General features: G+C 47.7%; 1 pseudogene; it reads left to right on the forward strand.

Moving 5' to 3' along the window:
- On the forward strand, window positions 1-12,351 carry LOC132513087 (nuclear RNA export factor 2-like; annotated as a pseudogene).
- The last annotated feature ends 469 nt before the right edge of the window (window positions 12,352-12,820 follow it).

Below are 12,820 nucleotides of genomic sequence, written 5' to 3' on the forward strand. Positions count from 1 at the left end.
GAAACGTCGTGAAGAAGGATGTCCAGGAGGACCCCGAAGTAAGACAGTAAGTGACCAGGCAGCAGGGTTTGTGCACAGCAGCCCCTGGGACTATGCACCTCTCTCACGCTCCGTGGACTTGTTTTTCTTCTCTCACTGCAAACCATGCTAGAAGTGAAATAATGGTTGAGCAATCCTAATTGTAGTGCTGGTGTCAAAGACACGAGGGTGTACAGAAGACTTTCTTAGCACTTAAGGCCACTCACCCGCCTTCTCTCCACGTCCCCCCTGCAGCTCTCCCTGTACCATCCCAGGCAACAAGAGAGGAGTGAGATGGCACAGTGAAGGCCACATGCATACTAATATGTGGAGAAACAGAAAACCTCTGGAGAGAGAAATGGGGGAGAACACACAAGATGGAACCCCAGGGAGCTGGTTCAGGGTCACAGTGAGTATCCTGAAAAATGTATGGAATGTGCAGGAGAGAAAAGGTAGGGGGAGCTGTGTTGGTCTCATGTAGAGATGCTGGTTTATTTCACTGGGGACAGTTTGTAATCTGTCCTTTTTATTACCAGTAGTTAACAGTCTTGTTCATCTAAGGGCAGGTTCAGAGAAGCAATGTAAAGGGAACAGGCTGACCGTGAGGAGAACGGAGGAGCCTGTCTCAAAGCAAAGATGGAAACTACTGCCAAGGATATGGAGCGACTCCACATTGGAGGTCTCAGCTTGGCAAGCTGAGTGTGGGAGACAGAGGGTCGAGCCTCTGGAGACCTTGTCTAAGGGGCAAGCAGTGTGTGCGCTGGGTAGGATCTCCTGCAAATTTATAAAAGGAACATCATCTCTGACACCTTGATTATGTGGAAGAGAGTTTGACTGGAGAGAAAGAGTACTTAGGAAATCCATATTACGCACACCCATAAGAAATCATGCCAGTGGTCCCTTCTTTACAAGCCCTTTCAAGCTCAGTAGAAGGCCGGGAAAGAACAGGAAAAGGTTCGTCCTCCAGCCTAAATTCCCTGTTGTCTGTCCTCTCTCCCATCGCTTCTTTTCATCCTTAGATTCCTTGTGGGATAAAGTATGACAAGACATGGCTAATGAAGTCAATCCAGAGCCATTGCAGTGTCCCCTTCACTCCAGTGGACGTAAGAGAGGATGCCGAAGCCAGACGCGTGGGCACAGGGAAGGGGGAGAGAGAGAGACCTGGTTCAGCAGGGTCTGTTGGCTTCTGATTCTATTGCTGTTGTATTCAATCCCTGTAGTTCCACTTTGTGAAAAATGGGGCTCGATTCTTTGTCCAGGAAGCTAGCACTGCCTGTGCATTGATGGATGTCAGCTACAAGATACATGACGAGGAGAGAGGAAAGGTGTGTGTTGAGGGCGTTATGTGTACCTCACCCTGAGGTTGGAGTACAGGCCAATGGCTGGGTTTTGTTTGTTTGTTTGTTTGTTTGTTTTGCGGTACGCGGGCCTCTCACCATTGTGGCCTCTCCCGTCGCGGAGCACAGGATCCAGACGCCCAGGCGCAGCGGCCGCAGCTCACGGTCCCAGCCACTCCGCGGCACGTGGGATCCTCCCGAATCGGGGCACGAACCCGTGTCCCCTGCATCGGCAGGCGGACTCTCAACCACTGCGCCACCAGGGAAGCCCCTGGTTTTCTTCTTTGGAACTAGAGTTCCTGGTGCTTACCCCACCTCTTCTTGCTGTAGATACCTGTCTTTGTCAGGCCCTCCGCTGTTCCCTACTCTGTGCGGTATAAGTTGAAGCCAGAAGAAATGGAGCAGCTAAAGGTAATGCAGATGCAAGGCATGTTGTGTGCCAATGCTCAGACCCACCTCTCCTTCTTCCAGTCCCCCATCCCGCTCGCCCCCGATTTCCCTGCCACCACCACAACCTCAGAGCGGCTCTCTCCATCTCTCTCTCCGCAGCTGACCTTGAGCAAACGATTTGATGTCTCCCAGCAAGCTCTTGACCTCCAGAGGCTCCGCCTTGACCCAGGTACGGCTGACAGCAGTAATTCTAGGGCGTGCGAGGGCACAGGGGTCTTCCTGGAGGGAGACTTAAGGATGGTAACGTGGGGAGGGGCTGGTGCTGGCCCCACACCCCACTCAGCCATCTGATTCCCTCCCCTCTCCTTCCTGAAGACTTGGTGGGCTATGATATTGATATATTTCTGAATCGAAGAAGCTGCATGACTGCCACCCTGCAGGTCATCGAAAAGAATTTCCCTGAGGTGAGGCTGTAGGCCCAGTGCTGGTATTAGGGTAGGGGGTGGAAGAGATGGGGTGGAGGGCAGATTTGTCTCCAAGGTCCTAGATAGTAACCTTCACTCTACCTCTTCTTGCCCCAAAGCTGTTGTCCTTGAACTTGAGCAACAACAAACTGTACCAGCTGAATGGCCTGTCTGACATTATACAGATGGCCCCCACGGTCAAGATCCTGAACCTCTCCAAAAATGAGGTGAGAAGAGGGAGCCAGGTCAAAGTTGGGTTGAGAGTAGGGGCGGGCATGTTATTGGCCATCAGAGTGATGACAGGAGGCAGATGAAGGTACCTGTGTGGGAGGGAGGGGTCTGGGGGTGCAGGGATCCAGATGTCCCTCTTTCCCTGGGATTCCTTTTCCCACTTCCACGCCATTTTTCTCAGCTGACGTCTATGTGGGAGTTGAGCAAGATGCAAGGGCTGAAGCTTGAAGAGCTGTGGCTGCAAGGGAACCCATTGTGTGACACCTTCCCAGACCAGTCCACCTATGTAAGGTCAGTGTGAACACCCTGTCACCCTTCTTGGTGACCTTCACCCATGGGAGCCTAGACTATCTGTGACAGTGCCCCTTTGCCAAAGGTGGCAGCCCTGGTCTTCTGGGAGGATCACAGGCCCCACCTTCTGCTCTCTCTGTGCCTATCACCGGTGAGGAGTTTCCTTCCCCTGACCTGCTCACCTCTGCAGGCGCTCTGGGGTCTGTTTCCAGCTCTCTGCGCCCAGCTATATTCCAGCAAGGCCTCCCAAGAGTGTGCCCCAGGAAGCAGGGCTTCTCCTCCTCACCAGGACCAGGAGCGACCAGCCTTGATCCATATGCTGGCGCCCTGGACTGAGAAGGGTCCTCCTGTCCAGGGCTTCTTGCTGAGAGAAGCCTTCCTTCTTCGTGCTGAGATGGGGTTTGCCTCCCCCGTTCTGAGAGGGGCCCTCTTCCCCTTCCTCCAAAGGGATCCCCCCTCCTCTCCCAGGTTGACATGGGGGCTTTCCTGCGCCATGCTGAGGGCTGAGGCCATGGATGGCTGCTGTCATGACATCCATTCTGCTGGCCCAGTGCCAGGAGCTGGACCCTCCTTGGGAAAAAGCAGGGCTCCCTGAGTCAGGGGCCAGACGTGGGCCCCCGCCAGTGATCAGAGGGCTTCCTGAGGCAGGAGTGGAAGGCAGAGGGCAGAGGTGGTAGAGGAGACCGAAGGACAGGCCTCTGAGGGGCACTTCCCATCCCTCCCTGCACACGTCACATCATCCCGCCTGGTCCTTCACAGGAGCCCTGGGCAGCCTGAGACAGGTATGATTCCTCAGATAAAGAACCAACTCAGAGAGGTGCAGGGGTCATCGGGAGAGAAGACAGTGATCATCAGAGGGGGCCACGGATCCTCAACCCCATACTGAGCTGGGACCTGACCCTTTCCTCCTTCTGAGGAAGATCTGCCCCCATGGCTGCTCGGTTTCCCGTGCCCAAGTCTGGCTGAGCTCACACAGGTGACAAAGTTTCAGCCAGCATCCAGTGGGCCCCCAGCCCAACATGTGCATATTTTCCATTCCTACCTGGTATGTCTGGGCGATTCTGGGGCAGGTGAAGAGCTGCAACAGGTGTGCCTTTTCCCCTTTCTTCTCTCTTCTTCCCTGACCCCGACCACTGGAGAGCTTCTTTTCCTTCCCTTTGTTTTCTCCCTCTCCCTTGTCTCTGTGCCCCTATGTCTCTCTCATCTCTCCTTTCCTATCTTCACTCCCTTTCTGTCTTCATCCCCTCCATCTCCCTCCCTGAGCCCCACCTCACTCACCTCACTGTCCCAGCATCCTGGGCCATCCCGGGGGGTGTCGGGGTCTTGCCAGAGTGCTGGACCCCCAGTGAGGTAGCAGAGCCCCGGGCTCCCACTCCATCCCCTCTTCTCCCCACAGCATTCAGTGGGGCCCTGGAGGAAGGGAGGGAGGAGAAGGAAGCCCTGCAGCACGGGTTTGAAATGCTGGTCCCTGTGGCACTGGAGAAGGGAGTCCGAGTAGTCTGGGTGGGAGCTACCAAGGCGAAGGAGAGGAAGGGAGGGAGGGGAGGAATATTAAAGTGAAGGTACTGAGAGAGATGAGGAGACAGTGCCTTTCAGACAGTAAGATGACAGATGCTCAGTGCTCAACAGGCAAGTGGACCGAAAACCCTTAAAATCAGGAGCAGAGGTGGGCAAAGGGTGCTGCTGGATTGGCCAGAACACATTGATCTCTGTTTATGGTATTACTGTTTTAACTCAAAGGAAGCATTGCAACCTTGAACTATCAACCACCTCTTCTCTATTTTTGGTTTTGGACAGGCCATCAGAGAATGTTTCCCGAAGTTGTTACGCCTGGTAAGTGCCTACGTAAATCATTGTCTCTTATGAATGTCGGTGGCCTCTGCACCTGCCCTCAAGCCCTTTGGGTCTTGCCTAGATCACATATTAGCATCAGAACCTTAACCATTTTGGGGGACATGGACTCCTGAAAATGACATGGATATACTTGCTGGAAAAATACCCATAAATACACAAACGCACACACACAAGTTGAATATAACACTAGAGACTTCCAGGACCTCATGATGAAGACATCCACTGTAAGCTTTCCCACGGAATTTCCAGGGCCCTTTCACACCTGACCTCTGACCCTCACCCTCCAGGGCCCATCCTTTTCCCAGATCATCCAGAGCCACTCCCCTGGTCTCCACTCCTGACTTCCTCTTCCCTTCTCCAGGATGGCCAGGAGTTACCGTCACCAGTGACCGTTGACGTTGACACTCCCTACATAGTAAAGCCCTGCAAGGTGAGGAAAAGGATCAAACAACATTTGGGGTGTTGCAGGGAGGCTTTATCTACTGCATAGTCTCAAGTGCCATTTGATTCCAGGGAAGCTACTTTGGATCTGATGAGCTGAAGAGCCTAGTCCTGCAATTCCTGAAGCAGTAAGTATCTCTGGGAAGCTGAGCAAGGGGGGCAGGTCTAGGACAGGTGAGGCCACCTAAGCACAGGTCTGCTCAGGGGAGTTTTCAAGTCTCATTTGAGGTCCAGACCACAGAGATAGACTGTCTTCATTGCTCCTCCTTAGGTACTACTTGATCCATGACTATGGAGACAGACAGGTTCTCGCGGGTGCTTATCACGAGGAGGCCTGCTTCTCCCTGACGATTCCCTTCCACCCCAAGGACCCAGCCCCGTGAGTATCACAGCACAGGCTGTGCTCCTGGGCCATGTGGCTCCCCAGCAGACACAGGCCAGCTCCTGCAAACACCCACCACCCACTGTTGCTCTTTGTCTCCTAGAAGCAGCTTGTGCGAGTATTTCAAGGACAGCAGGAATATGAAGAAGCTCAAGGACCCCTGTGAGTGTGTGATGGGAAGACTGGGTGGGAAAGGGCGGTGAAGGGGTCAATCATAGGGCCCAGGGCGTGGCAGCCCCTGACCTTCGCTCACTTCCCCTCCCCTCACAGACCTGCGGGTCAGGCTGCTGAAGCCCACAAAACGTGTCATTGTGCACACTCTCTGTGTGTTGCCCAAGACTCAACATGACTTCAGCTCCTTCTGGTGGACACGTGGTTCCAGATGGTGAGTGCCTGCTTCCTCCCTCGGGCGGGCCCAGGAAGCCGCAGGTGGATGGGAGGTGGATGTGGTGTCTGGGCACCTCAACTCTTCCCTTTCAGGGAACGATGCTCTGCTTCTCTGTCAACGGGCTGTTCAAGGAAGGTGAGTGTGTGTAGACCCCCCTCCCCAGATTCCCCACTGCTCCCTTCCCGTGGCCAGGCTCATTCCCTTAACCACCCAGCTTCTCTGACCCCTCCGTCGCCTTCCCTTCCCTTCCCTTCCCTTCCCTTCTCTTCCCTGACCCCTTCCCTTCCCTTCCTTGCCCTTCCCTTCCCTTCCCTGCCTTTCCCCTCCTTTCCCCTCCCCTCCCTTCCCTCCCTTTCTCTTCCCTTCCCTTCCCTTCCCTTCCTTTCCCTTCCCCTCCCTTCCCTTCCCTTCCCTTCCCTTCATTTCCCTCCCTCTCCTCCCCCCTCCCTCCCCTCCCCTCCCCTCTATTCCCTCCCCTCCCCTCCCCTCCCTCCCCTTCCTCTCTGTGTTCTCCAACCCTCAGTCTTCCCACAGAACACCCAAGTCTGAGCTCTGTCCGTGCCTGTCTGCCCTCCACACCCTGGGTGTTGGGGACACCGGCTGTGGATTTTGGTGGCTTTCAACCCAAATACTTACTCTGAGAACTTGGGCCATTAATTAACCTCGCAGTTTCCGCATTTGCACAATAGGGTAGTAGTATCCACCTCTTGGGCGGCTGTGAAAAATGCACCCCGTGAACTTGTGTGGTGGTCGTCAGGGGCCCTGTCACTGGGCGCAGACTGCTCCTATAGTTGCGCTCCCCATTCCCAACACCCTGGCCCCCGTGAACAACTGCCCTCTCAGCATGAGTGTCCAGTCACACCCTGACTGGGGACCGCTGTGTGAGCGTGTACAGCACATGCAGCTGTAAGGGGTACTGTTGTTTGTTTGCTGTTGAAGTGGAAGGAAGTTCTCAGGGCTGTTTGCGTGCATTCACCCGGACCTTCACCACTACCCCTGCCAGCTATTCCAGGTGAGAGCCCTGTTGTGGGTGGGAATGTCCATCCCAGCCTGGGCTCGGGGGCGTGGGAATGTGGTGGTGCAGATCTTAGGTTTACTCGGTATTGTGGAAAGCCAGCAGGGGGATCCCAAGAGCAGTGTAGCCTAGTGGTTAAGAAGAGCATGGGCTCTGGAATCGGCCTATGCATTATCTCCTTGACCTAACACTCACTCGCTCTGTGACCTTGGTCAAGTCGCATGACCTCTCTGTGACTCAGTGTCTCCTTCCAAGAATGGGGATCAGACTGTCCACCCCTTGGGGTGTGGTAAAGTGTAAATACAAAATTGCCCGTGGGTTGGGGATAAACCTATAAATCGAGTGAAGGTGGAAGACAGTCTCTCCAAAGGTGGGCTTTGTGGGGAGGGGCAGAGGTACCAGTCAAGGAACCGGGGAGACAGACACAGGAGGGACGTGGAAGGAATCTGGTTGCTGAGTGCCAGTGGGAGCAAGATTGTTGTTAGGGGTGTGGTGGTGTTCACCTGTCCAGTTATCTGAGTGACCATTTTTCCTTCAGTCTTTTCATCATGAATGACGAGCTGTTTGTATGGGATGTCAGCCCTAAAAAGAGCAAGAGCACATTCTCCATCCCAGTACCCACACCCTCCACCAGCTCCATGCCCAGTTTCTACTGGGAGCAGCAGCAAATGGTACAAGCTTTCTCCACTCAGTCTGGGATGAACCTCCAGTGGTCTCAGAAGTGAGTATTTTGTGTGCATGAGGATAAGAGAGAGCTGGGAGAATGAGGGAATTAAAAAGGGAACACACAGACAATTTGGAAAAATAAGTATTTGGGTATTTTGCTTCCAGGAAAAAAGGAAGCTCATGAAAAACGTATCCTAATTTTATGATGATATATGTGAAGCATTTAAAAAATAATATTATGCACAGATGACATGATCTTTTATATGGAAAATCCTAAGAAATTTGCTAAGATACTGTAAGAATACATAAACAAGTTCAGCAGAATCTCAGGATATAAGATCAATACACAAAAATCATTTGTATTTCTATGCACTTACAATGAAAAATCCTAAATTGAAATTAAGAAAACAATTTGGTTTATCGTAGAACCAAAAAGAATAAATACTTAGAAAGAAATGTAACTAAAGAAGTGAGAAACTTATACTTTAAAATCTTCAAAACATTGTTGGAATAACTTAAACAAAACCTCAAAAAAATGGAAGGACATTCTGTGTTTGTAGACTGGAAGACTTAATATTGTTAAGATGGTAATACTATTCAAAGTGGTCTACAGAGTCTACACCATATCTATCAAAGTCACTGTTGGCTCCTTTCCAGAAATTGATAAGGTGATTCTACAATTCACATGGAAATGCAATAGACTCAGAGTAGTCAAAGCAATATTGAAAGGGAATAAAGTTGAGAACTCACAAGTCCTGATCTTCACAATTTCAAAACTTACTACAAAGGTACTATAATCAAGACTGTATGACACTGACTTTTGATTGGTGAATGCAATAGAACTGAGAGTCGAGAATGAAACCCTGACACTTGTAGCCAATTAATTTTCAATAGGTGCCAAAATAATTAATGGAGAAAAAAATAGTCTTTTAAGCAGGTGGTTCTGGGACACATGGGTATTAACATGCAAAAAAAAATAATTTTGACCCCTATCACACACCGTATACAAATATTGACTCAAAATGGATCAAAGGCCTAATGTAGAGTCTACAACTGTAAAAACCCTTACTGACTTTTTTCACTTAGTATGATAACCTCTAGGTCCATCCATGTTGCTGCAGCTGGCATTATTTCATTATTTTTAATGGCTAAGTAATATTCCATTGTGTATATGTACTACACTTTCTTTATCCATTCCTCTGTTGATGGACATTTAGGTTGCTTCCATGTCTTGGCTATTGTACATAGTGCTAAAATGAACATTGGGCTGCATGTATCTTTTCGAATTATGGTTTTCTCTGGATATATGCTCAGGAGTGGGATTGCTGGATCATACAGTACCTCCATTTTTAGTTTTTTTAAGGAACCTCCATACTGTTCTCCATAGTGGCTGTATCAATTTACATTCCCACCAACAGTGTAGGAGGGTTCCCTTTTCTCCACACCCTCTCCAGCATTTATTGTTTGTAGATTTTTTGATGATGGCCATTCTGACCCGTGTGTGGTGACACCTCATTGTAGTTTTGATTTGCATTTCTCTAATAATTAGTTATGTTGAGCATCTTTTCATGTGCTTTTTGGCCATCTGTATGTCTTCTTTGGAGAAATGTCTATTTAGATCTTCTGCCCATTTTTTGATTGGGTAAGTGAAGTAAGACAGAGAAAGACAAATATCATATATCACTTATATGTGGAATATAATAAAAACAATACCAATGAACTTATTTACAAATCAGAAACAGACTCACAGTTCTCGAAATGAAACCTTATGGTTACCAAAGGGGAAATGTGGGGGGGAAGTGATAAATTAGGAGATTGGGATTAACATATACACACTACTATATATAAAATAGATAACTAATAAGGACCTACTGTATAGCACAAAGAACTCTACTCAATATTCTGTAATAACCTATATGGGAAAAGAATCTGAAAAAGAATGGAGTTATATATAACTGATTCACTTTGTTGTATAACTGAAACTAACACAACATTGTAAGTAAATTAACTCCAATAAAATATAAAAAAACACTTAGATGAAAACAGAGGTGTATATCTTCATGACCTTGAATTAGGCAACGGTTTCTTGTGTATGACACCAAAAGCACAAGCAACCAAAGAAACAAGTAAATTGCTCTTCATCAAAAGTAAAAACTTCTGGGCTTCCCTGGTGGCGCAGCGGTTAAGAGTCCACCTGCTGATGCAGGGGACACAGGTTTGTGCCCCGGTCTGGGAAGATCCCACATGCTGCAGAGCGGCTGAGCCCATGAGCCATGGCTGCTGGGCCTGCACGTCCGGAGCCTGTGCTCCGCAACGGGAGAGGCCACAACAGTGAGAGGCCCGCGTACCGCAAAAAAAAAAAAAAAAAAAAAAAAAAAAAAGTAAAAACTTCTGTACATTAAAGGACACTATCAAGAAAGTGAAAATACAACCCACAAAATGGGAGAAAATATTTGCAAATCTCGTATCTGATAAGATCTACTATCTAGAATATTGAAGGATTTCACAACTCAACAATCAAAAGATAAATATCCCATTTAAAAATGGAGAAAGGATTTGAATAGATATTTCTCTAAAGATTGTATACAAGTGACCAACAAGCACATGAAAACGTGCTCAACATCATTAATCATTAGGAAAATACAAATCAGAACAACCACTTCACATACGCTAAGATGGCTTTAATCAATGAAACAAAAGATAAGCGTAGGTGAGGATGTGGAGAAATTAGAACTCTCATATATTACAGGTATCAAGGTTCAGTGGAGCACTCACTTTGGGAAAAAAATTTGGCAGTTCCTCAAAATGTTAAACACGGATTTACAAAATGACCCAGTAATCCTACTCCCAAGTATCTACCAGGAGAAATGAGAACATACGTTCACTCTAAAACTTGTTCAGGAACGTTCATAGCAGCATTATTGATAATAGCCGAAAAGTGGAAACAACCCAAATGTCCTTTAGCTGACGCATGGATGAATAAATCTGGTACATTCATATAGTGGAATATTATTCACTCATAAAAATGTACAGTTCTGATATATGTCATAACATGATCAACCTTGAAAACATTATGCTAAGTGAAAAGCCAGTCACAAAAGTTGAATATAGTGTGAAATGTCCAGAATCGGCAAATCCACAGGGACCAAAAGCAGATTAGTGGTTGCCAGGTTCTGGGGGAAGGGGAGGAATAGGGAGTGATCACTAATGGTTAAGGAGTTTCTTTTCAAGGTGATAAAACTATTTTGGAATTAGATAGTTGTACAATCTTGTGGATATCCTAAAAAGCACTGACTTGTATTCTTTAAAATAGTGTGTACATTATATCTCAAAAAAAGATGGCTGGAAATTTGTACTTAAAAATGTTTCACTTAACGGCTATCATCAAAAAATCTACAGACAATAAATGCTGGAGAGGGTGTGGAGAAAAGGGAACCCTCTTGCACTGTTGGTGGGAATGTAAATTGATACAGTCACTATGGAGAACAGTATGGAGGTTCCTTAAAAAACTACAAATAGAACTACCATATGACCCAGCAATCCCAGTACTGGGCATATACCCTGAGAAAACCATAATTCAAAAAGAGTCATGTACCACAATGTTCATTGCAGCTCTATTTACAATAGCCCGGAGATGGAAACAACCTAAGTGCCCATCATCGGATGAATGGATAAAGAAGATGTGGCACTTATATACAATGTAATATTACTCAGCCATAAAAAGAAACAAAATTGAGTTATTCGTAGTGAGGTGGATGGACCTAGAGTCTGTCATACAGAGTGAAGTAAGTCAGAAGGAGAAAAATAAATACCGTATGCTAACACATATATATGGAATCTAAAAAAAAAAAGGTCATGAAGAACCTAGGGGTAAGACAGGAATAAAGACACAGACTTACTGGAGGACGGACTTGAGGATATGGGGAAGGGGAAGAGTGAGCTGTGACAAAGTGAGAGAGTGGCATGGACATATATACACTACCAAATGTAAAATCGATAGCTAGTGGGAAGCAGCCGCATAGCACAGGGAAATCAGCTCGGTGCTTTGTGACCACCCAGAGGGGTGGGATAGGGAGGGTGGGAGGGAGGGAGACGCAAGAGGGAAGAGATATGGGGATATATGTATAGGTATAACTGATTCACTTTGTTAGAAAGCAGAAACTAACACACCATTGTAAACAATTATATTCCAATAAAGATGTTAAAAAAAAGACTAGTATGGAATCTAAAAGAAAAAGAAAGATTCTGACGAACCTAAGGGTAGGACAGGAATAAAGATGCAGACATAGAATGGACTTGAGGACACGGGGAGGGGGAAGGGAAAACAAAACAAAAACAAAAGCAAAAAAATTTTTCACTTGTTATTTTCTTGAACATCTTCCTTGATCAGTGTATATTAAGTTCCCTTGTTCTTTTGCACAGCTCTACTTTTGTGTTTTGAATTCTAGTGGGCATGAATGCTAGTGATAGATGGTTTGCTTTTCACTGGGTCTTTCTTCGTCATTACACATAGTGTTCATACTGGTACATGTGTCTCAGCAAGAAAGTGGCATAGATTTAGTGGTGTCATTGCATGGTCAGCGTGACTCTACTGTGGTACTAATGGAGATCACCTGTTGTTCTCCCACTGCAGGTACCTTCAGGACAATGAATGGAACTACACCAGAGCTGGTCAGGTCTTAAGTATGCTCAAGGTGAGGTCTGGGAATCAAGTGGGTTAAAGATGAATGTTTCTGGGCCTTCAGGGAGGCCAAGAAGGTGGAGGCCGGTGGCCTAAGAATGGAACTTGGGGAGCTGGCTCTTCTGACATCGCGACTCCTTCTCTCCAGACCAAGTGCAAGATCCCAGAAGAGGCCTTCAAAGAAATCCCCTAAAAGGAGTGCTTGGATGCCGTCTTTGTCTTCATCCATATCATCATTGTTTCTCTTTTCTCCAGCCTCAGGCCATGCCCATGAACAGGGTTGGAGGCCTGGCCGACAAAGAATCCAGAGTTACCTTGTAGGCCAGGTAACATAGCCAACTGAAGGGTCAGTTGTTTCTGTATTTTCCACACTCACAATTGCTGTTTGTTTTCATAATAAAGAGTGATGTTGCATGGTGTATGTTGTGTGTTCTGCATTGCTGTTCCCTGCCCCAATCATGAGCCAGTGAGTCCAGGCCTGAAAGGCCTTGGTTGCCTTCCTGCCCGACCCCCATTGACCCTGGCAATCCCTAGGAGATATATCAGGCTTGACTCCATAGGTAGTTTGTCAATAAATTCTGATGAGAGGGGACGTGATATGCTTCCAGGGATTGGTTTTTGGAGGCAGAGTGACTCAGTCAAATGCTCTACCTAGACACTCT

Source organism: Lagenorhynchus albirostris, chromosome X, assembly GCF_949774975.1.
Source record: "Lagenorhynchus albirostris chromosome X, mLagAlb1.1, whole genome shotgun sequence".
Lineage (NCBI taxonomy): Eukaryota > Metazoa > Chordata > Mammalia > Artiodactyla > Delphinidae > Lagenorhynchus > Lagenorhynchus albirostris.